The sequence below is a fragment of the Schistocerca cancellata genome, chromosome 9 (genome assembly GCF_023864275.1).
Source record: "Schistocerca cancellata isolate TAMUIC-IGC-003103 chromosome 9, iqSchCanc2.1, whole genome shotgun sequence".
In the NCBI taxonomy this organism is placed as follows: Eukaryota; Metazoa; Arthropoda; class Insecta; order Orthoptera; family Acrididae; genus Schistocerca; species Schistocerca cancellata.
This window is the reverse complement of record NC_064634.1, coordinates 318404973-318429173: the sequence shown is the minus strand read 5'-3', so window position 1 is coordinate 318429173 and position 24201 is coordinate 318404973. Positions and strand designations below refer to the sequence as shown.

Sequence of the window (24201 nt, the reverse complement as noted above, 5' to 3'; positions counted from 1 at the left end):
GGCTGCAGCGAACGTGACCGCCGCACCACAAGCAGTGGTGGTGGAGACGACCACCAACTCACCGCCAAATGACACCGAAATGGAGCTGGTGCGGAACGTCTACCTGGCTCTCGTCATCATAAGGTTACTGTCTGCACTCACACGCAAAGCCTCGCTCCAATTCTTATTCCACAGAAAAAAGTCATTACGTTAGTTTATAGAAATTAAATTCAGCAATATACGGTAATATTATTCCTCAGTGTTTGTCACAAATATCTCTTCAGTCACGAGCACTAATTAAATGTGCATTTGTGGTAATTGCTTTTTGTTATTGCAACTTAAAATGAAAAACCCTCAGAAACTTTTTTTGAAGCGGTAGTGATTTTTTGTAGATAGTATCATATATGATACCCTGTACTTAAGCAATACAATTATACACATAGAATGAGATTTTCACTCTGCAGCTGAGTGTATGCTGATGTGAAACTTCCTGGCAGTTTAAAACTGTGTGCCGGACCGAGACTCGAACTCGGGACCTTTGCTTTTCGCCTGCAAGTGCTCTACCATCTGAGCTATTCCAGCACGACTCACACCCCGTCCTCACAGCTTTATTTCTGCCAGTACCTCGTCTCCTACCTTCCAAACTTTACAGAAACTCTCCTGCGAACCTTGCAGAACTCATTCTGCAAACATCCCCCAGGCTGTGGCTAAGCCATGTCTGCCGGCCGCGGTGGTCTAGCGGTTCTAGGCGCTCAGTCCGGAACCGCACCACTGCTAAGGTCGCAGGTTCGAATCCTGCCTCGGGCATGGATGTGTGTGATGTCCTTTGATTAGTTAGGTTTAAGTAGTTCGAAGTTCTAGGGGACTGATGACCACAGATGTTAAGTCCCACAGTGCTCAGAGCCATTTGAACCATTTTTTAAGCCATGTCTCCACAATATCCCTTCTTTCAGGAGTGCTAGTCCTGCAAGATTCGCAGGAGAGCTTCTGTAAAGTTTGGAAGGTAGGAGACGAGGTACTGGTGGAAGTAAAGCTGTGAGGACGGGGCGTGACTCGTGCTTGGGTAGCTCAGATGGTCAAGCATTTGCCCGCAAAAGGCAAAGGTCCCGAGTTCGAGTCTCGGTCCGGCACACACTTTAAATCTGCCAGGAAGTTTCAGTCATCACATAACTATGGATTTTCATGTTGCTTTATAACAAAAAAATAGTCATAAGCGTTACACATATTGTTCATATTTGCCTTAGACTTCAAGACAGGTCAACTACAAACATGGCACCATAAATTTCAACAACTGTAAGTAAAAAAAATTCAAAATATTTAAACAAAATTTTTCTAATAAATTGTCTAGAGGAAAAGAGTAATTTTTTTAATAACAAACTTATTTTTAATCATATTTATGTTTCCAGAGTTCAGTTATTCCGGGAATTTGAGCATCAGGCACTGTTCCTTCTTCTGATGGATTGCATCAAATCGTCATCCTCATCATCACATTCATCAATGTCGAACTCATCTGGTTTATTTCTGTTGACCAATTAAATGACCTCTTCTACAGTCAAGTCTGGGAATCAAGTGGAGAAAAATATAACCACTCTTCGCAAAGTTGGCATTGAGCCCTAGGTATCATATGTGATACATCAAATATGAAGATGGTATCTGTTCCCTAAAGAACAGATACCACTGATGACCGTGCAGCTTCTCTAGAATGAACTGATAATTGAATCGAAACCCTTAGCTGCCGGTAGGTGTTGTTGATATACATTAATGGGGACGACTGAAAATGTGTGCCCGACCAGGTCTCGAACCCGGAATCTCTAGAGAAGCTACACGGTTCTTAATGGTATCTCTTCTGTGCGAATGCGCACACTTTTCCCGAACTCTTACGGGACTCGTCAGCTTAGTCTGGGGCGAGTAATTAGTGAATGGGCAAATATCTATTTGGAAGACTACGAATGTAGGTTGTGGACAGTTGGGAATGTGGTTCTCACGGGAAGCGTGCAAGGGATAAGTCCCTGCAGTCGCACTATACTCTCTGCCCTCGGTGGCTCAGGTGGATAGAGCGTCTGCTATGTAAGCAGGAGATCCCGGGTTCGAGTTCCGGTCGGGGCACACACTTTCAGCTGTCCCCATTCATGTATATCAATAACACCTGTCGGCAGCTAAGGGTTTCTATTTAATTATCATTTGATACATAAAAGTTTAAAGCTTATAAATCCGCCATACCGTTGATTCATAGTTCGCTATCGACTGTGCAATTTTTATACGTTATTAAAGCATGTGAAAACCCATGTAATTAGATAAAGTTACGTCTTTATCTTTATTTCCCCCAGACATGCCGTGTATTCGCAGAACCTGAAGTTTCCAGTCTGTGCTGCCACATCATCATGCCGTTAGAAGCACGAACAAGAAGTTCAGCTGCGTACGCTGACGAGAAAAAAATAAAAGCTGGAGCCATCATACACGCTACGTCGCGACTGAAGAGGGTATACCGAGATCTACCCATTTGGCGCTCTGTCTCCACGTAGCGCGATCTTATCTTGAGTCCATAGGGGTGATCCAGCTTCCCCTACCGATGTTGTTTTCTTTGCAATCCTTAATCTCGTAACTGGCCTTCAAAACCCACACGCGAGATTTTCATGATCTCTCGATTGCTACGAGCAAACTATTAATCCTACAGAAAAAAACCGAGCAGGTCCTGTTTGTACGAAATTTAATACAGGTAAACTTTGTACTTGCGTCAGAGACGATGGTTTTCGAGTCATTAAAAAAAAGTACAAAAGTGACCTTCAAACGCACGTCCATCCCTCCCCCCCCCCCTACTCCTCCCTCACCAGTTAGGAATTCTAGACCGTTGTTCGTGACACACCCTCCTACCACTGTACAAAAATTTACAACTAAAGGAACTGTTCCCGATATTCAAACTTTTTTGGTGTTTATTGATCGGGTTATTACTCCACCAGCATAGTCGCTTATTTCGCTAACATCATCAGTTTAAACGTGCTCTTAGGGGCAATGAAAGGAGAATGAGTTTCTTAAATGGTTACGCTAAAGTTAATTACGTTGATAATTCCGTCCAAACTTAATCTATACAAAGATAATAGTTTCGTAGTCAGAAGGACTGATGAACGTAATTATTCATTTAATACTGTTAAACTGCAAAAAATTATTGGGCAAAATGAACATAAAAATCAATTTCACAATTTTTAAGTGTTCGGCTAAGGCTCTGCTCTAATAAGGCCAGCCAATGAAGGCCAAAACCGATCGAATGTGGGAAATAATTCTTGCAGTCACAGATTTTTGTACAGTGGGAGGACGGAGTGCCATGACCAACATACTAAATATGTTGTTCTTTGTATCTACCACTTGGCAATGAGCGAAGTTCGATATTCGTACGACATTTGGTGAAAGGCACAATTAAATGTTTCCACATCTAAATTGTCTGCGTTATCTACTGAAATATGTAAATAATTTCCTTTGTAATAGTACAAAACACACATTGCTCGCATACTGCCACTAGTGATCTAACTTACAAATTAAGATGTATCTGTAGACAAGGAACGTTCGATTTTTGTACCACACTTTGCGAAAGTACAATGGACCCTCAAATTATGCGTCTCAGTGTTATCTTCATGTCTATATTGATCTGTAACACAACAAAGCACATGTGACTCGCTTTTGGCACTACCAATGCACACTTCGTTTAACAATGTTATCTACAAATCCAAAATTTCTGTCAAAAATCCGTAAATGTAGTGAGAATAGTGGCGTAACTTATGTAAGGGTCGGTTAACTAAAGCGAGACATATTAAAAAGAAGTAAGTAAAATCATAATTATTTCAAATGTAATTGTCATAACTATTAATACATTTATCCCACTATAAGAAAACATGGACAGCGCGTTCATGAAAAAACGTTTGCAGCTGCCTATGAAACCATTACTGTACTCAAGACTTGCATCTCTTTATCCGAAGCAAATCGACAGCCATGAGTGTCATTCTTTAGTGCACAAAAATATGGAAATCACATGGGAAGAGGTTCGAACTCTGTGGAGGATGTCTAAGGGCTTTTGAGTGAAATATTTTATACAGTAGCAAATTTTTGTACAGTGGCAGGAGAGAGCGCGAAGAGCAACATACTAGAAATCCGGACCGGTGAAAGCCGAGTGTGGAAGCTAACTTTTGTACGCTTTCTTAACTAACTTCAAAATCGTCGCCTCTAAGGAAAGAAAAGATCCTGTTCATTTTTCTGTAGAACTAGTAGTTTGCGCGTAGCAAACGATAGAATATGAAAACGTCGCGCGTGGTATTTGAAGCCAGACATAAAATTGCGGGTTGGATAAAACGACATCGGTAGGGGTAGCTGAAACATCCTGTTTGTGGGGAGCATGTTGCCTATGTTGCGTCAGTCCCCCAACATGTTGTTTACTTCGAACGAGAATCCGCTTTTTGCTATTGTTTCTTTATATCATTAAAGAGTCAGTTTCAGCATGAAAGGATTTCTCTCATCTCCTCCAGCCACTAAGTACACCTGCAAATGAACTAACCAACACGAATATTAATAATAATTAAACTGCAGTAGCTTTTAGTGGCTGTTGTAAGCTACTTATGGAGATGATCCACACTGATGGCCTTTAAATTGTATCGCCATGAAGGCGGCATGCAAGAAACGTCAAACAGGCAAGACGTCTAACATTTGCTTGGATAAGCAAATGGTTAACATTTGAGTACAAATACACAAAGGAGGTAGGAGGAAGGCCAATTTACGTTCTGTGTGTAGAGCGACGTTACTTGCATTTGTACGTTGGTTCATGAGATCTTTTAGTGCCTTGTGTAAGCAGGGGTAAATTCTACCACCAGATGTTGCAATTCGAGAGCGGCAGGCTCGTCGCCTATCGAGACTGTGATTTCTCGTTCTGCGACATCGCTACTCGTGTTGATCACGATCCATGACTACCACGCGAATATGGAACTTATGAGAGGTCCACTTAGAAAAATTAATGGAATGACTGTGCTGATAAACCGCTTACATTATTTGATTTTCAAACAGCTGAGCATAACTGAAAGTACTCAGACATTTCGCTCTTTACTTATTCTGATCAACACTAAACTGACACACAATATTTTTAGCGCAACGCTACAAACGCTACCTACAAAAGAATGGCCCTGACTAACAATAACCTATACCTTTCATAAATCACTTACCTCACAAAAATCTTCGTTACTCGAACTACTGCAATACAGCGAGCGCCATTACTGCCAGCTAAATAAAAGATTCAAACTACTGAAGGCACTAACTACTGATAGGCATAGTTAGCAAATGAAAGATTTTGATAGAGAACAAATAGTGTTCATATACAGGGTGTTTCAAAAATGACCGGTATATTTGAAACGGCAATAAAAACTAAACGAGCAGCGATAGAAATACACCGTTTGTTGTAATATGCTTGGGACAACAGTACATTTTCAGGCGGACAAACTTTCGAAATTACAGTAGTTACAATTTTCAACAACAGATGGCGCTGCAAGTGATGTGAAAGATATAGAAGACAACGCAGTCTGTGGGTGCGCCATTCTGTACGTCGTCTTTCTGCTGTAACCGTGTGCTGTTCACAACGTGCAAGTGTGCTGTAGACAACATGGTTTATTCCTTAGAACAGAGGATTTTTCTGGTGTTGGAATTCCACCGCCTAAAACACAGTGTTGTTGCAACAAGACGAAGTTTTCAATGGAGGTTTAATGTAACCAAAGGACCGAAAAGCGATACAATAAAGGATCTGTTTGAAAAATTTCAACGGGCTGGGAACGTGACGGATGAATGTGCTGGAAAGGTAGGGCGACCGCGTACGGCAACCACAGAGGGCAACGCGCAGCTAGTGCAGCAGGTGATCCAACAGCAGCCTCGGGTTTCCGTTCGCCGTGTTGCAGCTGCAGTCCAAATGACGCCAACGCCCACGTATCGTCTCATGCGCCAGAGTTTACACCTCTATCCATACAAAATTCAAACGCGGCAACCCCTGAGCGCCGCTACCATTGCTGCACGAGAGACATTCGCTAACGATATAGTGCACAGGATTGATGACGGCGATATGCATGTGGGCAGCATTTGGTTTACTGACGAAGCTTATTTTTACCTGGACGGTTTCGTCAATAAACAGAACTGGCGCATATGGGGAACCGAAAAGCCCCATGTTGCAGTCCCATCCTCCCTGCATCCTCAAAAAGTACTGGTCTGGGCCGCCATTTCTTCCAAAGGAATCATTGGCCCATTTTTCAGATCCGAAACGATTACTGCATCACGCTATCTGGACATTCTTCGTGAATTTGTGGCGATACAAACTGCCTTAGACGACACTGCGAACACCTCGTGGTTTATGCAAGATGGTGCCCGGCAACATCGCACGGCCGACGTCTTTAATTTCCTGAATGAATATTTCGATGATCGTGTGATTGCTTTGGGCTATCCGAAACATACAGGAGGCGGCGTGGATTGGCCTCCCTATTCGCCAGACATGAACCCCTGTGACTTCTTTCTGTGGGGACACTTGAAAGACCAGGTGTACCGCCAGAATCCAGAAACAACTGAACAACTGAAGCAGTACATCTCATCTGCATGTGAAGCCATTCCGCCAGACACGTTGTCATAGGTTTCGGGTAATTTAATTCAGAGACTACGCCATATTATTGCTACGCATGGTGGATATGTGGAAAATATCGTACTATAGAGTTTCCCAGACCGCAGCGCCATCTGTTGTTGAAAATTGTAACTACTGTAATTTCGAAAGTTTGTCTGCCTGAAAATGTACTGTTGTCCCAAGCATATTGCAACAAACGGTGTATTTCTATCGCTGCTCGTTTAGTTTTTATTGCCGTTCCAAATATACCGGTCATTTTTGAAACACCCTGTATATACAGGGTGAGTCACCTAACATTACCGCTGGATATACACTCCTGGAAATTGAAATAAGAACACCGTGAATTCATTGTCCCAGGAAGGGGAAACTTTATTGACACATTCCTGGGGTCAGATACATCACATGATCACACTGACAGAACCACAGGCACATAGACACAGGCAACAGAGCATGCACAATGTCGGCACTAGTACAGTGTATATCCACCTTTCGCAGCAATGCAGGCTGCTATTCTCCCATGGAGACGATCGTAGAGATGCTGGATGTAGTCTTGTGGAACGGCTTGCCATGCCATTTCCACCTGGCGCCTCAGTTGGACCAGCGCTCGTGCTGGACGTGCAGACCGCGTGAGACGATGCTTCATCCAGTCCCAAACATGCTCAATGGGGGACAGATCCGCAGATCTTGCTGGCCAGGGTAGTTGACTTACACCTTCTAGAGCACGTTGGGTGGCACGGGATACATGCGGACGTGCATTGTCCTGTTGGAACAGCAAGTTCCCTTGTCGGTCTAGGAATGGTAGAACGATGGGTTCGATGACGGTTTGGATGTACCGTGCACTATTCAGTGTCCCCTCGACGATCACCAGTGGTGTACGGCCAGTGTAGGAGATCGCTCCCCACACCATGATGCCGGGTGTTGGCCCTGTGTGCCTCGGTCGTATGCAGTCCTGATTGTGGCGCTCACCTGCACGGCGCCAAACACGCATACGACCATCATTGGCACCAAGGCAGAAGCGACTCTCATCGCTGAAGACGACACGTCTCCATTCGTCCCTCCATTCACGCCTGTCGCGACACCACTGGAGGCGGGCTGCACGATGTTGGGGCGTGAGCGGAAGACGACGGCCTAACGGTGTGCGGGACCGTAGCCCAGCTTCATGGAGACGGTTGCGAATGGTCCTCGCCGATACCCCAGGAGCAACAGTGTCCCTAATTTGCTGGGAAGTGGCGGTGCGGTCCCCTACGGCACTGCGTAGGATCCTAGGGTCTTGGCGTGCATCCGTGCGTCGCTGCGGTCCGGTCCCAGGTCGACGGGCACGTGCACCTTCCGCCGACCACTGGCGACAACATCGATGTACTGTGGAGACCTCACGCCCCACGTGTTGAGCAATTCGGCGGTACGTCCACCCGGCCTCCCGCATGCCCACTATACGCCCTCGCTCAAAGTCCGTCAACTGCACATACGGTTCACGTCCACGCTGTCGCGGCATGCTACCAGTGTTAAAGACTGCGATGGAGCTCCGTATGCCACGGCAAACTGGCTGACACTGACGGCGGCGGTGCACAAATGCTGCGCAGCTAGCGCCATTCGACGGCCAACACCGCGGTTCCTGGTGTGTCCGCTGTGCCGTGCGTGTGATCATTGCTTGTACAGCCCTCTCGCAGTGTCCGGAGCAAGTATGGTGGGTCTGACACACCGGTGTCAATGTGTTCTTTTTTCCATTTCCAGGAGTGTATTTCGTAAACATCAAATACTGACGAATCGATTCCACAGACCGAACGTGAGGAGAGGGGCTAATGTAATTGGTTAATACAAATCATAAAAAAATGCACGGAAGTATGTTTTTTAACGCAAACCTACGTTTTTTTAAAATGGAACCCCGTTAGTTTTGTTAGCACATCTGAACATATAAACAAATACGTAATCAGTGCGGTTTGTTGCATTGTAAAATGTTAATTACATCCGGAGATATTATAACCTAAAGTTGACGCTTGAGTACCACTCCTCCCCTGTTCGATCGTGTGTATCGGAGAGCACCGAATTACGTAGGGATCCAAAGGGACCGCAGGTACAGAAGAGACTGGAACAGCACATTACATCTGTTGTGGATTGGCAAGACAGCCAATCCACTATAAGGAAGCCGAAAGGCACGCGTTTAAGCTCACGCAGGCTGGCGTGAGATCTGAAACAGTTAAGGAAGTTAGACTTTAGCAAAAAAGGTCGTAGCTGTTGGAATACTTAACTTTAATTCATAATTGGTGAACATAGCTCTTGACGGTACATGTTTTACAGCACCAATAGTAACTGGTAATGGTGCCTTGCTAGGTCGTAGCAAATGACGTAGCTGAAGGCTATGCTAACTATCGTCTCGGCAAATGAGAGCGTAATTTGTCAGTGAACCCTCGCTAGCAAAGTCGGCTGTCTAACTGGGGCGAGTGCTAGGAAGTGTCTCTAGACCTGCCGTGTGGCGGCGCTCGGTCTGCAATCACTGAGAGTGGCGACACGCGGATCCGACGTATACTAACGGACCGCGGCCGATTTAAAGGCTACCACCTAAGTGTGGTGTCTGGTGGTGACACCACATTCCTCCCCCGCAAATCGGCGGCATAAGGCTTCCGCCCGCCGTGGGGAGGACCCCATGTTGGCGTATGCGACGAGGTGGGGAGTCTAACAACAGGCGAGGCTGTGCCACCCGCACCCTGCTATTCGGACCGAGGGGAGCTAGGAAACGCCTGAAAACCAGCTCCAGGGTGCATGCCAGCATGCGGTGTATGCGCCCGAAGAGAGACAGGAGGGGCCGAAGGGTCGACCTCCATCGGGCCGGGGCACCCGACGGGCGAAGACGACAGATGGTCCGGAGCGGGCAAGAGTTCCATGGCGGAGGACAACTGGTCACGGGAAGCGTTCGGCGGCGCGTGACCCTGGGAGACGCCCGGCGGTTGCAGCGACGCGTCCACTGCGGGCGTCGCCGGCGGGAGAACAGGCGGCGGCGGCGGCGGCGGCGGCGGCGGCGGCGGCGGCGGCGCGTCGCCATGGGGCAAAATGGAAGGCAGCGTCGGTAACATCTGGGGCTGAGGCGAGCCAGTAGATGGGTCCCAGGGCGCTGACCGGACGGCACCGTCGCTGAAAGCAGACGGGGAGCGGCAGATCCCGTGCGACGACAGAGGCGCAGCTGATTGAGATGCCGACGCACCTCACCAGAGGCCCCCAAAACCAGATACATAGCGCGGCCGAGGCAGCGAAGAATGCGCCCTGCGAGCCAACGCCGTGAACCTCGATAGTTGCGATAATAGACAACATCGCCAGAAGCAAAAGCAGGTGGCTGCCGCTGCACAGGAACCTGATGCGGCGGATGTAGCAAAGACATCAAGGTTCAATGAGGGCGACCGTGAAGCAACTCAGCCGGCGAGCGACCATCTCGGGGCTGAGAGCGATACGAGGACAAAAAGAGCAATAACGCGCCCTCCCGAGAATGCGACTCTTTCAACTTCAACATCTGTGACTTGAAAGTCCTGACCAATCGTTCAGCGGCACCGTTTGACTGTAGCGAAAACGGCGCGGACATCAGATGTTGAATACCATTGGCCTTGCAGAGTGACTGAAATTCTGCGGACATGAATTGTGGGCCATTGTCGGAAACAATAGTCTGTGGAAGACCTTCAATGCAAAAGATAGCGGACAACGCTTGGATGGTGGCTGATGACGCCGTGGAAGACATCCGGACAACAAAAGGAAAATTACTGAATGAATCGACCAGAACCAACCATAGAGCATTCCAGAATGGACCAGCAAAATCGATGTGTAAGCGTTGCCAAGGGGAAGTGGCTTTTGGCCATGCAAAGAATTTCCGCGATGGTGCTGATTGTTGTTCGGCACACACCATGCAAGAAGATCACATATTCGTAATCGCGGCATCGATTCCGAACCAAGTACAGAGCTGACGAGCAAGTTGTTTCGTTCTCACTATACCCCAATGTCCTTGGTGGAGAAGCTGTAAGACAGAGGACTGTAACGAACGTGGGACCACGACCCTGGACTGATCATTATCAGAACGCAACAGCAAAACACCACGTCGTACAAAAAGTCTCTCCTTGTGAGCAAAAAATCGGCGAACCAACGGATCCCCGATCCGTGACTTTGACAAGGGTCATTGAGTAGCAACGAAACGCAGAACGGTAGCCAGGACAGGGTCGGCAGCTGTGGCTGTAGCTACACGACGAAAATCAATCGGAAACGATTCGACCACGTCATCGGTTTCCGCATCAAGGAACATGCAAGCAAGTTCGGAAGAATCAAATGCTCTATCCTCAGCAACAGGTAAACGGGACAACGCATCGGCGTTTCCGTGCTTAGCAGTGGACCGGTACAAGATATCGTAGCGGTACTGCGAGAGGAAAATAGACCAGCGAATGAATTTCTGCGCTGTACGTGGCGGTACAGGCTTGGTCGGATGAAAAAGCGATGTCAAAAGTGTGTGGTCTGTGATGATGGGAAAATGACGACCATACAAGAAATCATGAAACTTTGTAACACCAAATACGAGAGCCAATGCTTCTTTCTCGATCTGTGAATAATTTCTTTGCGCAGACGAGAGCAATTTGGACGCAAAGGCAACAGGGCGATCGTGCGAACCATCTTTGTGCGCAAGCACAGCACCGATCCCGAAATCCGATGCATCCACCATCAACAAAAGGGGCTTCCGGGGATCGAATGGCGTAAGGCAAGTATTGGAAAGCAACGCCGATTTCAACTTGCGAAAGGCGCGTTCACATTCCGTCGTCCAGACGAACGGAACACCTTTACGGCGTAAGCGATGAAGCGGAGCTGAAATGGAAGAGGCGTGGCGCACATAGCGATGATAATAATTACTTTTTCCCAGCACGCTCTGTAGCTGCTTCAAATTCTGCGGCGAAGGCAAGTCTTGTATGGCACGGAGGTGCTCTGGACTGGGACGTATGCCTTGGGCAGTGAGTACATGGCCCAGGTAGGGTAAGTCCCGAGCAAAAAATACACATTTGTCCTTCCGCAAGCGAAGACCATTTTTTCGCAAGACCTGAAATAATGTTCTGAGATTGGCTAAATGTTCTTCTTCCGTCTTTCCGGATATCACAATATCGTCCAGATAGTTTGCTGCAGTAGGGACCGACGCACAAACAGTTTGTAGATACTGCTGAAACAATGCAGGGGCGGATGCACACCCGAATGGCAGTCGTTTGAATCGATACAAACCAAGATGCGTGTTAGCCACCAAAACGCGCTGGGATTCTTCGTCCACCGGTATTTGCAAGTACGCATCTGCTAGATCCAACTTCGAAAAATATTTACCCGGGCACAGTTTGTCAAAAAGATCTTCCGGGCGGGTTAAGGAAAAGTTGCAGGCACTAGTTGTGGATTCACTGTTGCCTTGAAGTCCACACAAAGTCTCAATTTTCCGGAAGGTTTTGGCAAAATTACTAAGGGTGATGCCCAGAGAGAAGCCTGCATACGTTCAATTACACCTTGTGATTCCAAATCGTGTAACGTTTTTGCGACCTCATCACGCAATGCGTGGGGAACAGTGCGCGCTCTGAAAAATTTCGGTTGCGCGTTGACTTTCAGTTCCAAATGTGCTTTGTAGTTCTTAGCGCAACCAAGGCCCGGTGCAAAAACGTCCGCAAATTCTTCACATAGACGAGAAACACTGGCTGAAGGCACAGTCTGGTTCACTGATAGGACCTGATTTACTATAGACAAGTTAAACAACTGAAATAAATCGAAACCAAACAAGTTCACTGCAGAAGAAGAACGAAGGACGTAAAATGACACAAGTTTTGTTTGTCCTTTGTATGTTGCAAGAAGGCTGCACTGTCCTAACACAGGGATCGCTTGTCCTGAATAACTACGTAACTTGACATTTACGGCACGCAACGGAGCTGTGCCCAGCTGTTTGTACGTGTCGTGATTGATCAATGAAACTGCAGCTCCGGTATCGAGCTGGAACGGTATCCTTTTGCCGTGAATGTCCAAGTCTACAAAAAGTTTATTGTCCTGCTGACGACAAGAGCGACTGTCTCGTGCAACGTGAACTGACACTGGTACAGAAGCACTTGTGACTTGACGGGATTTCCGGCGATGTCGACGCGCACGATTTGTGGGACGAACACAGTCACTGTTAGAGTAGCACTAGGCGGAGTGGCATGAACTACATGAATTTCCATGAGCGAAGTATCGCGAGCCTGAATATCCTTGGTTCGATTCCGATTCCGGCGCGAAGCAAAGGGCCTGGAATGATTGTGAGTGTCCAATCTGAGCTTTTTCTGGCAAACACTCTGAACATGGCCTTTTTTATTACAGAAAAAGCAAATAGCTTGGCGTGACGGGCAATTCTCACGTGAGTGTCTAGTAGCACACCGCGGGCATGATTTCACTGCATTTGCTTGCTGGCGCGGGACACGTGGCAGAGACCCAGGTGGCTTTGGCGCGGCTGGGCGCGAGGACTGTTTACTGTTCCATGCAGCTCGCCCGGCGGGCTGGTTAACGTGACACACGGGTGGCAAAGTTTCAAATGATTCCTGAGCAAAGTCAAGGGTGTCCTGCCGATCCAATATGTCCATCACTTGTTGAAGGGAGGGATTGACTAGTTTCAAAATCTGTTCCCTTATACGAACATCAGAAACGTTCTGTGCAATTGCATCACGTACCATAGTATCTGAATAAGGGAGTACACATTCACACTCAAAAGCACAATCCCTAGTAAGGCCTTGCAAGGTTGCAACCCACTCCCTATTAGTCTGACCTGCTGTACGTTTTGTACGAAAGAAGGTATACCTTTTCGCAACTACATTGACTGTTTCTTTGAAATATGCATCTAATGCAGACAAAATTTCTTCGTAGGACAGAGTTGCTACGTCGCGTCGGGGAAATAATTTGACTATCACACAGAACCTGTGGACGCCGACGGACGAAAGGAGATAAGGCTGCCGCTCATTACCTTGAATTTTGTAGGCGGCGAGATGGAATCCAAATTGGCGTGACCACTCCGTCCAGCTTTCCAGTGCCGCATCAAAAGGACGAAAAGTTGGTGCAACTGCGTGTTGTGGCTGCGTGAGCGATGGAGCGGCGGTTGCCGCATCGTGTTGCATGCACCTTGACCCTGGACGAGCTGTCCAAGGGCATCCAGTAAGGCCTGCGTCTGCTGATTCTGTAAGCGATAAAACTCGGACAGTACATCTGGAGATTGTGGCGAAGCCATTACACAAGTAAATCAGGGCAGTATAGTTACGAACGAGGTGTGGCCTCGTCGCCACTTGTTGTGGATTGGCAAGACAGCCAATCCACTATAAGGAAGCCGAAAGGCACGCGTTTAAGCTCACGCAGGCTGGCGTGAGGTCTGGAACAGTTAAGGAAGTTAGACTTTAGCAAAAAAGGTCGTAGCTGTTGGAATACTTAACTTTAATCCATAATTGGTGAACATAGCTCTTGACGGTACATGTTTTACAGCATCAATAGTAACTGGTAATGGCGCCTTGCTAGGTCGTAGCAAATGACGTAACTGAAGGCTATGCTAACTATCGTCTCGGCAAATGAGAGCGTAATTTGTCAGTGAACCCTCGCTAGCAAAGTCGGCTGTCTAACTGGGGCGAGTGCTGGGAAGTGTCTCTAGACCTGCCGTGTGGCGACGCTCGGTCTGCAATCACTTGTAGTGGCGACACGCGGGTCCGACGTATACTAACGGACCGCGGCCGATTTAAAGGCTACCACCTAACAAGTGTGGTGTCTGGCGGTGACACCACAACATCCACATGCTAACACCTTTTTATTGGTCTTTTTCACTGACGCACATGTAAATTACTATGAGGGGTGAGGTACACGTACACACGTGGTTTCCGTTTTCAATTACGGAGTGGAATAGAGTGTGTCCCGACATGTCAGGCCAATAGATGTTCAATGTGGTGGCCATCATTTGCTGCAGACAATTGCAATCTCTGGCGTAATGAATGTCGTACACGCCGCAGTACATCTGGTGTAATGTCGCCGCAGGCTGCCACAATACGTTGTTTCATATCCTCTGGGGTTGTAGCCACATCACGGTACACATTTTCCTTTAACGTACCCCACAGAAAGAAGTCCAGAGCTGTAAGATCAGGAGAACGGGCTGGCCAATTTATGCGTCCTCCACGTCCTATGAAACGCCCGTCGAACATCCTGTCAAGGGTCAGCCTAGTGTTAATTACGGAATGTGTAGGTGCCCCATCATGCTGATACCACATACGTCGACGCGTTTCCAGTGGGACATTTTCGAGCAACGTTGGCAGATCATTCTATACAAACGCGATGTATGTTGCAGCTGTTTGGGCCCCTGCAATGAAGTGAGAACCAATGAGGTGGTCGCCAATGATTCCGCACCATACATTTACAGTCCACGGTCGCTGTCGCTCTACCTGTCTGAGCCAGCGAGGATTGTCCACAGACCAGTAATGCATGCTCCGTAGATTCACTGCCCCGTGGTTTGTGAAACCAGCTTCATCGGTAAACAGGTAGAACTGTAACGCATTCTCTGTTAATGCCCATTGACAGAATTGCACTCGATGATTAAAGTCATCACCATGTAATTGCTGATGTAGTGACACATGAAACGGGTGAAAGCGGTGACGATGCAGTATGCGCATGACACTGCTTTGACTCAGTCCACCGGCTCTCGCAATGTCCCGTGTACTCATGTGTGGGTTCATGGCAACAGCAGCTAACACACCAACTGCACCCGCTTCTCCTGTGACGGGCCTGTTACGGACCCGTTTGCTTGCTACGACCATACCTGTTGCATACAGTTGGCGGTAGATGTTTTGCAATGTGCGGCACGTTGGATGCTCTTTGTCCGGGTACCGTTCTGCATACACCCTGCATTTCGTCGACACTCGCCATAGATGAGTATCATCTCCGCCTTTTCAGAGTTCGAATACATTATGGTCACAGTTCCTACAACACTACACTATCACAGACGTCTGGTAACACGGTGTACTACAGTTGGTCTGCGTGCGGAGACGAATGCAGAATGACAATAGCAGCAAGCGCTACATGCGGACACTGCGACAGCTAGACCAAACCACAACAGCGCTCTACAGCCACACTCGTAAACACGGTCGTCATCGTAAACATGTCCCTGCAGATGCTACTCGCCGACCGCAGTTGAGCGCGCGATGCCGATGAGTGCGGACAACGGAACGCGCGCGTCCGAGCCAGCCGGCTCGGTCGCGCCGGGGCCGGCCGCTGGCCGGTCGGTGGGGCCTGCCCCGCCGGCCGTCCCGGCGGCCGCTCCCAACAGGACGGATACAACGGCGACGACCCCTGCAACGACAACGGATTCTGACAGGCAACATAATGAGGACAGGACCACGACGAGCGATACGCGAATGTAGAGCGGAGGACAACATACGTCAAACCCCTCTGACGAGAGACATCAGCTAACACAGAACGATCGGCAACAACGGGAACTGAGACGTGAAATACAACACATTATTCTGCAAAGTCAGCAAGTATACGACAACCGCACTAGTACAGTTCCTCCTTCACAGCATGAAGAACAAGTAGACGACGTGGAACAATTTTCTCCACCAGACGACGACGACGAAATGGAGGGAGTCTCCTCTGAAGAAGTTTGGACCACGCAGCCCACCGACGGAGAGGGCGATTTTACACTAGTTCGCCAAAGAAAACGACTCAACGCTTCTCCTAAGCAGAACAACTCTCGGAAGCGACAACGTCCAGAAGAACTGAAAACTTCCAACCGTTATGCGGCTATTGCGACGGAAGATACTACAGATGCTCCAGAACGTATGGACCAGACAAGTGATGTCAATCTCGAAGCAGATAAAGAGGGGACAGATGGCTCTGGCCGGAACTTACTACGCAAAGTCCCGCCCGTTACTATTTACCATACCAAGAACTACATGGAACTCAACAAGGCGCTGAAAGCGAATATTGACGGCAGTCTTAAGGCCATCTACCAACGAGACAGGATCAAATATCACTTTGACTCCTATGAAGATCAACGGCAGGCCATCAATTTCTTTCTGTCGAATGACATCCACTTTTTTACACATCAGGCCGCGGAGGACAAGGACCTCAAAGTGGTTGTCAAACGTCTATCTGCCGAAGTTACGGAGGAAGAACTGAAAGACGCACTGATAGAGAAGGGTTTCCCTGTCATCAACGTCCACCAGTTTGAAAATCGAGACGACAAGACGAAGGAATTACGACCTCAAGATGCTTACTGTGTCACGTTGCCAGCCCAAAAGGAAAACTACAAGATTTACGACATCAAATACCTTCTATATACTAAAGTCGTTATTGAAACCTACAACAGACAAGAAGGACCTGTTCAATGTCGCCACTGCCAGCGATTCGAACATACAGCTAATTATTGCAGCTTGCCTGCTCGCTGCGTTCGATGTGGAGGGCAACACCGATCTTCAGCATGTACTCATCCCCGAGGGGCTCCGCCGAAATGTGCTAACTGTGAAAAGGACCATCCTGCCACGTGGCGTGGCTGCCAGAAGTACCAGGAACTTCTCAGGAAATACACACAACGGTCTTCCCCACAGCCCTCTCAACGGAGGACTCGTGTAATACGGAACTCCAACCTGACGCCACACCCTCCGCCCCACCGTCAGCAAACGCCACAAGAACAGCCGGCAGCGACAAGGCATCCAGTAACACAGCCTCCTCCTGAAGCACTTCCACCTCGACAGCACCGCCAGCATTATTCATACGCCCACGCAACATCACCACGCCGACCGGAACCGGAAACCTACGTCTCACCAGCTCATTTGATGCAATCTATAGCTCCAGCGCTCTCTGATGTCGCGAAACTTCTCACCGCCGTGCAGCAACAACTACTGGGGATACTTTCTTTAATCTAAAGTGTATTGAAGGCCTTTGGAACACCTTAAGATGGATCGCCCTGGGACCACGAGATACCTGAAAATCTGTATATGGAACGCCAACGGAATGAAACACAAGAAAACAGAATTCACTGAATTTTTACTACGTCACAAAATCGACATCGCACTTGTATCGGAGACGCACCTTCGTCCAACAACTGAGCTCAGATTTCATAACATGTACGTCTATAGAACGGACAGACAAGGCCAACGAGGTGGAGGGACCGCAGTTCTACTTAAAAGGGAACTGCGGCACCATCATGAAACACTACCACACCTCCAGCATCTGGAGGCAACAGCAGTAACGGTTCGATCGGCGGCAGGCAACATCACTTTCATTGCGGCGTACAACAGCCCCGGAAAAAACCTGGAGCCAGACGACCTACTGAGTATCTTCACCAATTTTGACAAAATCTTCCTAGGAGTTGACCTTAATAGCAAGCACGTCGCGTGGAATTCCTGACGTACGAACCCTCGTGGACGAACTTTGATTGCCATGGAAGAAGAACTGGGCATCACAGTCCATGGCCCACGAGAGCCCACACGGATTCCTTACGTCGATCGGCAAGAAGCAGACGTCCTAGATATTGCTGTCATCAAAAATACTGAGACGAACCTCCAGCTCCGCACCGTCGACGACCTTTCGTCTGACCACCGACCTGTTATCAGCATAGTGGAAAACGCAACGGCCAGCCTTCCGTCCCCAAACTCACAAACTCTGAACTGGGATCAATTTCGGACATATCTTGACAACAATATCTGCCCGACGCAGGACGTTTCAACACCGCGGTTCAAACTTTGACGCAGAAGATAAAGGTAGCCAAACGGAGGGTAACTACTCACACGGTCTACCCTGTAGTAGCTTTCGACGAGATCCCGCCTCTACTCCAAGAACTGAAGACACAGAGAAACAGGAGCAGGCGACGTTGGCTCCGCTATAGAAACCCGATCGATCGACGAGAAACACACGTCTTAACACGAGAACTGCACAGGAGAGTGGCCGAGTGGCGACAGCAGGTCTGGGAAGATAAGATGGATGAATTCTTACTTCGAACCAAGAACGAATGGCAGGTAGTCAAGAACATACGACACCAGCGGCCACCTAAACGAGCCATCAGAGGACCAGATGGCCTCCTCTATAACGAACTCGCCCAGGCAGAGCTGTATGCTACGGCTTACCAAGAACAGATGTCTACACCAGCGATCCCAGTGAACGACGTCCGCCTGCAAGAACAGGAAGCCGTCGTTACAGCAGCATGGACTGCTCTGCGTGCTGCGCTTGTCCAGAGCCGCCCACAACTCACCACACCAGCAGAGATCCGTAAAATTATCCGGAAGACTCGGAATAATGCGCCGGGCAACGACTCCATAAGCAACACCGATTTGAAACAGTTGCTTAGGAAGCCAACTGTGCTCCTTACCCGAATTCTCAACAGCTGCCTTCTGCAGAGATATTTTCCTACGGCATGGAAGACGGCTCGAGTAGTTCCAATACCCAAGCCACGTAAAGACCCAGCAGAACCCAACAGTTACCGGCCAATTAGCCTCTTGCCGACCCTTGGCAAGGTGCTCGAGAGAGTGCTGTTGCAGAGGCTCCATGACACGCTTACAGCGCATGATGTTATACGACCCGAACAATTCGGTTTCAAGGACAAGTTATCTGCCGAACTTCAACTTCTACGGATCACCGAACGGATACAAGAAGGATACAACAAGCAGCACTTCACGATTGGTGTCTTCCTTGACATCGAAAAAGCTTACGATAAAGTGTGGCGGCCCAACCTTATCGTCAAACTGCATCGCACTACCCCTATTGCGGATTGTTACATTAGACTCATAGACAGCTTTCTGCAGGACAGGAAACTGTATGTCCGAGTCGACGATAAAAACTCCGAAATGAAACTGATCTCCGCAGGAATTCCGCAGGGCTCTGTCATTTCGCCTCTACTTTTCAACTTGTATATAAATGACATCCCAACAGTCCCCCTTGTTACGGCGAGTTTTTATGCGGACGATACGGCCTTTCTGACAACTGGACGACACTTGGACCAGCTCATCGCTAGGATGCAACAGCAACTTGCTGTAATGGAACGCTGGGCGCTGCACAGTAAGATAACGATCAACCCGACGAAGACGGCAGCCGTTCTGTTCACACGGAGGAAACCAGTTCTCAACGACAGACTCCAAATAGCTGACCAATTTATCCCATGGTCGCCGGGAGAGAAGTATCTCGGTGTCTACCTTGACAAAAAATTACTCTTTACGCAGCATATTGACGACAAGAAGACGGCAGCCCAGAAGATGGCCAGGTCGTTGATTCCGTTCCTGAAGAGTAAGGATCTCAACCCTAAGACTAAACTCCAATTGTATAAGGCAACGGTGGAACCCACACTGTTGTATGGCTCCACCTCGTGGGGAACTACGTGCGTCTCCAACTACAACAAACTCCAAGCGCTGCAAAACATTTGCTATCGATGTATCACAGGAGCTCCATGGTGGACAAGAAACGTCGACATCCGCACCGCACTCCACGAGACCACCATACAAGAGAAGGTCCGTGACAAGGCTCTACGAGTTTTTGACAAGATCGATGCCCTTAGGGACGAAGTTCGACAATTACAATCGGTAGGAACGGTAAACCCTGCAAGATGGCACAAGTTTCGCATACCGAAGTCAATAACGTTTCACCCCCCATAGGCAATCTGTCATAACACGAGGAAGCAGTCACACATAACAGCCTTGACACATTTCACCCTCCACAGGGGACAGACATCACCAAAGACGGCAGGGTAAAGGACCCATTGCGTGCCCAAGCCTCACTGAATGCGTAATAAATAAAGTGTTTTCCTTTTATCCTTACATCCCATCCTAGAAGAATAAGTCATCACGGATGATCTCTTCAGTCCACACTACACACACATAAAAAAAAAATCGCCGACCGTGGCCCCTGTTTGTTACAACACGCAACTGAACGTCGGAGGTTTCAAGCGTCAACTTTAGGTTTACAATATCTCCGGATGTAATGAACATTTTAAAATGCAACAAACGGCACTGATTACGTATTTGTTTATATGCTCAGATGTGCTAACAAAACTAACGTGGTTCCATTTTAAAAAAAAACGTAGATTTGTGTTAAAAAACATTCTTCCGTGCATTTTTGTATGGTTTGTATTAAACAATTACACTAGCCCCTCTCCTCAAGTTCGGTCTGTGGAATCGGTTCGTCAGTATTTGATGTGGTTTACAAAATATATCCAGCGGTAACGTTAGGTGACTCACCCTGTATATATCAGTTTATGACATCTAGTCTTACAAATTTACTCTTTCTGATGGACACATGTCCAGATCATCCGCTCTCAAAACTCCGCCATTTCTCTCCCCACATCCACCACTGCTGGGGGCTCACCTCCAACTGCGCAACGCTACGCCCTGTTAACAGCCAACTGCCCAACACTACAATAGCAAAATTTCCAACAATGCAAAGCAGCCAAAGACTGCACACAGCACAGTCAGTGATTTTCATACAGAGCGCGACGAGGCGTTACCAACTTAAAAAGCTAAAGAGCCTACTTACAAATTTAGTGGTCCAGGAGAGACATACTCAACACCATGCAGCATCACAATGGCCCCACGAGAATAGCGCTTTAGAGGACGGACCTTCTGTTCGGTTTAGCCATTCAGGATTCTGGTACCACGCGCCGCGGAATTTGAATCCGCGCCAGACGTCATGGACGTCGAAGACCCATAGAGGTCGCTGCACCATCGCGCCGTAAGCTGTGGCGGCGCGCGCCTCCTGGCCCGCTTTTAGTGTGGGGGCGCCACAGTGGAACACGTGGTCCCAGCGACCAATAACGGCGCCCCCGATAGCGTACTTAAGCGCCGGCCAGTCGCTCAGCCAGTCAGTCTAATCTCGCTTACTTCCTGGTTCGTGTACGAGCATGTATTTAGTGTCTGGAAATGATGTTCTTTGCACAAGGCAAGTGTGCACATTGTGGAATTTCTGTCCTTATTTTTTTTGTTTTTTTTTTTGTTTTGCTGCCTTGTGTTTTTCATGTAAACAGTTGATAAAATTTTTTGTATTTTATTTATCCCACATAAACCGTGTCGCCTCTGATATGAGGCTTAAAATACTACAACAATAAAATATGTCGGCCCCTTGTGAAAATGGTACTGGGACATCAAATCCTCTTGCATTAATAACACACAGAAGGCACAAAAAATCTTCTGAAATTACCACAGTGTTTTTAATTTTCTTTGTTCATAAAATTATTTTGAATATGCACTTGTATTTAAATATAAAGTGACAGAAAAAAAGCAACGCCAAAAACTAATTAATGTAGAATAATGAAATTTCGGTAATCCATTTGTCTAGATAATGTATTCAAGTGATCAGCATTGCAAGATCACAGGTTAATGTAAGCGCGAGATAAGCCATTGCAAATGTGAAATACTGGTACATTAATAACCGGTGCATGCGCCAGATGTTGACTGTAAGAATGCAAACGTGCTTGCATTGCGTTGTACATGTGCCGGTTGTCAGTTTGTGCGATGGAGTTCCAACCTGTTGCATTTGGTCTATCAATACAGAGACAGTTATGCTGTTTGTGAATGACATTTGAGTTGTTGTCCGATGATGTCCTATATGTGACCGACTGGAGACAGATGTGGAGATCGAGCATGTCAAGACCACAATCCCACACTCCGCAGAGCATGTTAGGACAAAACAGCAGTATGTGGGCGAGCATTATCCAGTTGGACAATACCACCTGGAAAGCTGTTCATGAGTGGCAGCACAACATGTCGGCCTGCCGCTGTGGCCGAGCAGTTCTGGGCCCTTCAGTCCGGAACCGCGCTGCTGCTACGGTCGCAGGTTCGAATCCTGCCTCGGGCAAGGATGTGTGTAATATCCTTAGGTTAGTTAGGTTTAAGTAGTTCTAAGTTCTAGGGGACTGATGACCTCAGAAGTTAAGTCCCATAGTGCTCAGAGCCATTTGAACCATTTTTGAACAACATGTCGAATCACCAAATGTTCAAATGTGTGTGAAATCTTACGGGACTTAACTGCTAAGGTCATCAGTCCCTAAGCTTACACGCTACTTAACTTAAATTATCCTAAGGACAAACACACACACCCATGCCCGAGGGAGGACTCGAACCTCCGCCGGGACCAGCCGCACAGTCCATGACTGCATCGCCTTAGTCGCATCACCAGACTCACCTATAAAGTTGCGCTCATGATACGCGGGAAAACCACATGACGGCTCCTGCTGTCATAAGAAATCACATACCAGACCATAACTTCATTTTTATAGGTCCAGTGTGTCTAGCACAACCGCGAAATGGCCGCGCGGTTTGAGGCGCGGCCGGCCGCGGTGGTCTAGCGGTTCTAGGCGCTCAGTCCGGAACCGCGAGGCTGCTACGGTCGCAGGTTCGAATCCTGCCTCGGGCATCGATGTGTATGATGTCCTTAGGTTAGTTAGGTTTAAGTAGTTCTAAGTTCTAGGGGACTAATGACCACAGATGTTAAGTCCCATAGTGCTCAGAGCCATTTGAACCATTTTTTTGTTTGAGGCGCCATGTCACGGATTGCGCGGCCTCTCACGTCGGAGATTCTAGTCCTCCCTCTGGCATGGAAGTGTGTGTTGTTCTTACCATAGTTTAAGTAGTGTGTAAATCTAGGGACCGATGTTCTCAGCAGTTTGATCCCTTAGAAATTCACACACATCTTCTAGCACACAGACTGGTTGGTTGCACGCCCTCAACTGGCCTTCTCCTAAGCAACACACGGCCATCACTGGCACCGAGGCAGAACCAGCTTCCATCAGAAAACACAACAGACCTCCGTACGATCCTCCAATGAGCTCTCGCTTGACACCACTGAGGATGGCCTAAAGTAAAAAGCGAAATGCATCGGGAAGAAATAAAATAAATTACAGCAAGAAAAGATATATGGACATTCTTGACATATTCGTGATTCGTCCAATCTTGGAAGGTAGAATTTACGCTACAGGACGTCTGGCTCGGAGCTGTCCTTGCCGTAACCGATTGGTAACATTTCATTGTGTCATTGTGGCACCAACTGCTGTTCAGATTGCTTCTGCAGGTGTAGTACTATGCAACAGAGCCACACGCCGAACACAATGGTCTTTTCTCTCGGTAGTTCCACGTGGCCACGCGGAGATCGGTCTTCTTGCGACCCCACTTGCTCCTGGCCATCGCTGTGAGCAACCATGGACAATGACTACATTCCTGCCAGGTCTTTCTGCAGTGTCACAGCAGGATCATCCAGCTTCTCATAGCCCTATTGCACGAGCTCGTTCAAACTTAGTGAGATGTTGATAATGGCGTCTTTGTAAGGCAAACCTGACTTGTATCCTCAAAGTGGCGGTATTAGCGCCATTACTCTGCTGTTGGCGCGAAATTTGAATACACATCGTTTTTAGAAACACGCGTTCCAACTTTCTTTTTTACCGCGAAACTCCTTCTTGGTGTTGCGACTTTTTTCCTTTACTGTATTTCTTCTGTTACAGTAACGTAAAAGACGTTAAAGACGCCGTCGCTTTCATGCACATTCTTATAATAATAAATAAGAGGGTAAACCCCAATGTAAGGTCTCCTATTTTTTTATAAGTATATAGACCTGTTTATTGCTACAATGGTTTACATCAAATG

General features: G+C 47.8%; 1 non-coding gene across 1 annotated transcript; it reads left to right on the top strand.

The window, feature by feature from the left end:
* The first annotated feature begins 2010 nt into the window (after positions 1 to 2010).
* Trnat-ugu (transfer RNA threonine (anticodon UGU)) lies at positions 2011 to 2085 on the top strand. The gene has a single exon. It is a non-coding gene; the product is annotated as a tRNA-Thr (tRNA).
* Positions 2086 to 24201: the final 22116 nt, after the last annotated feature.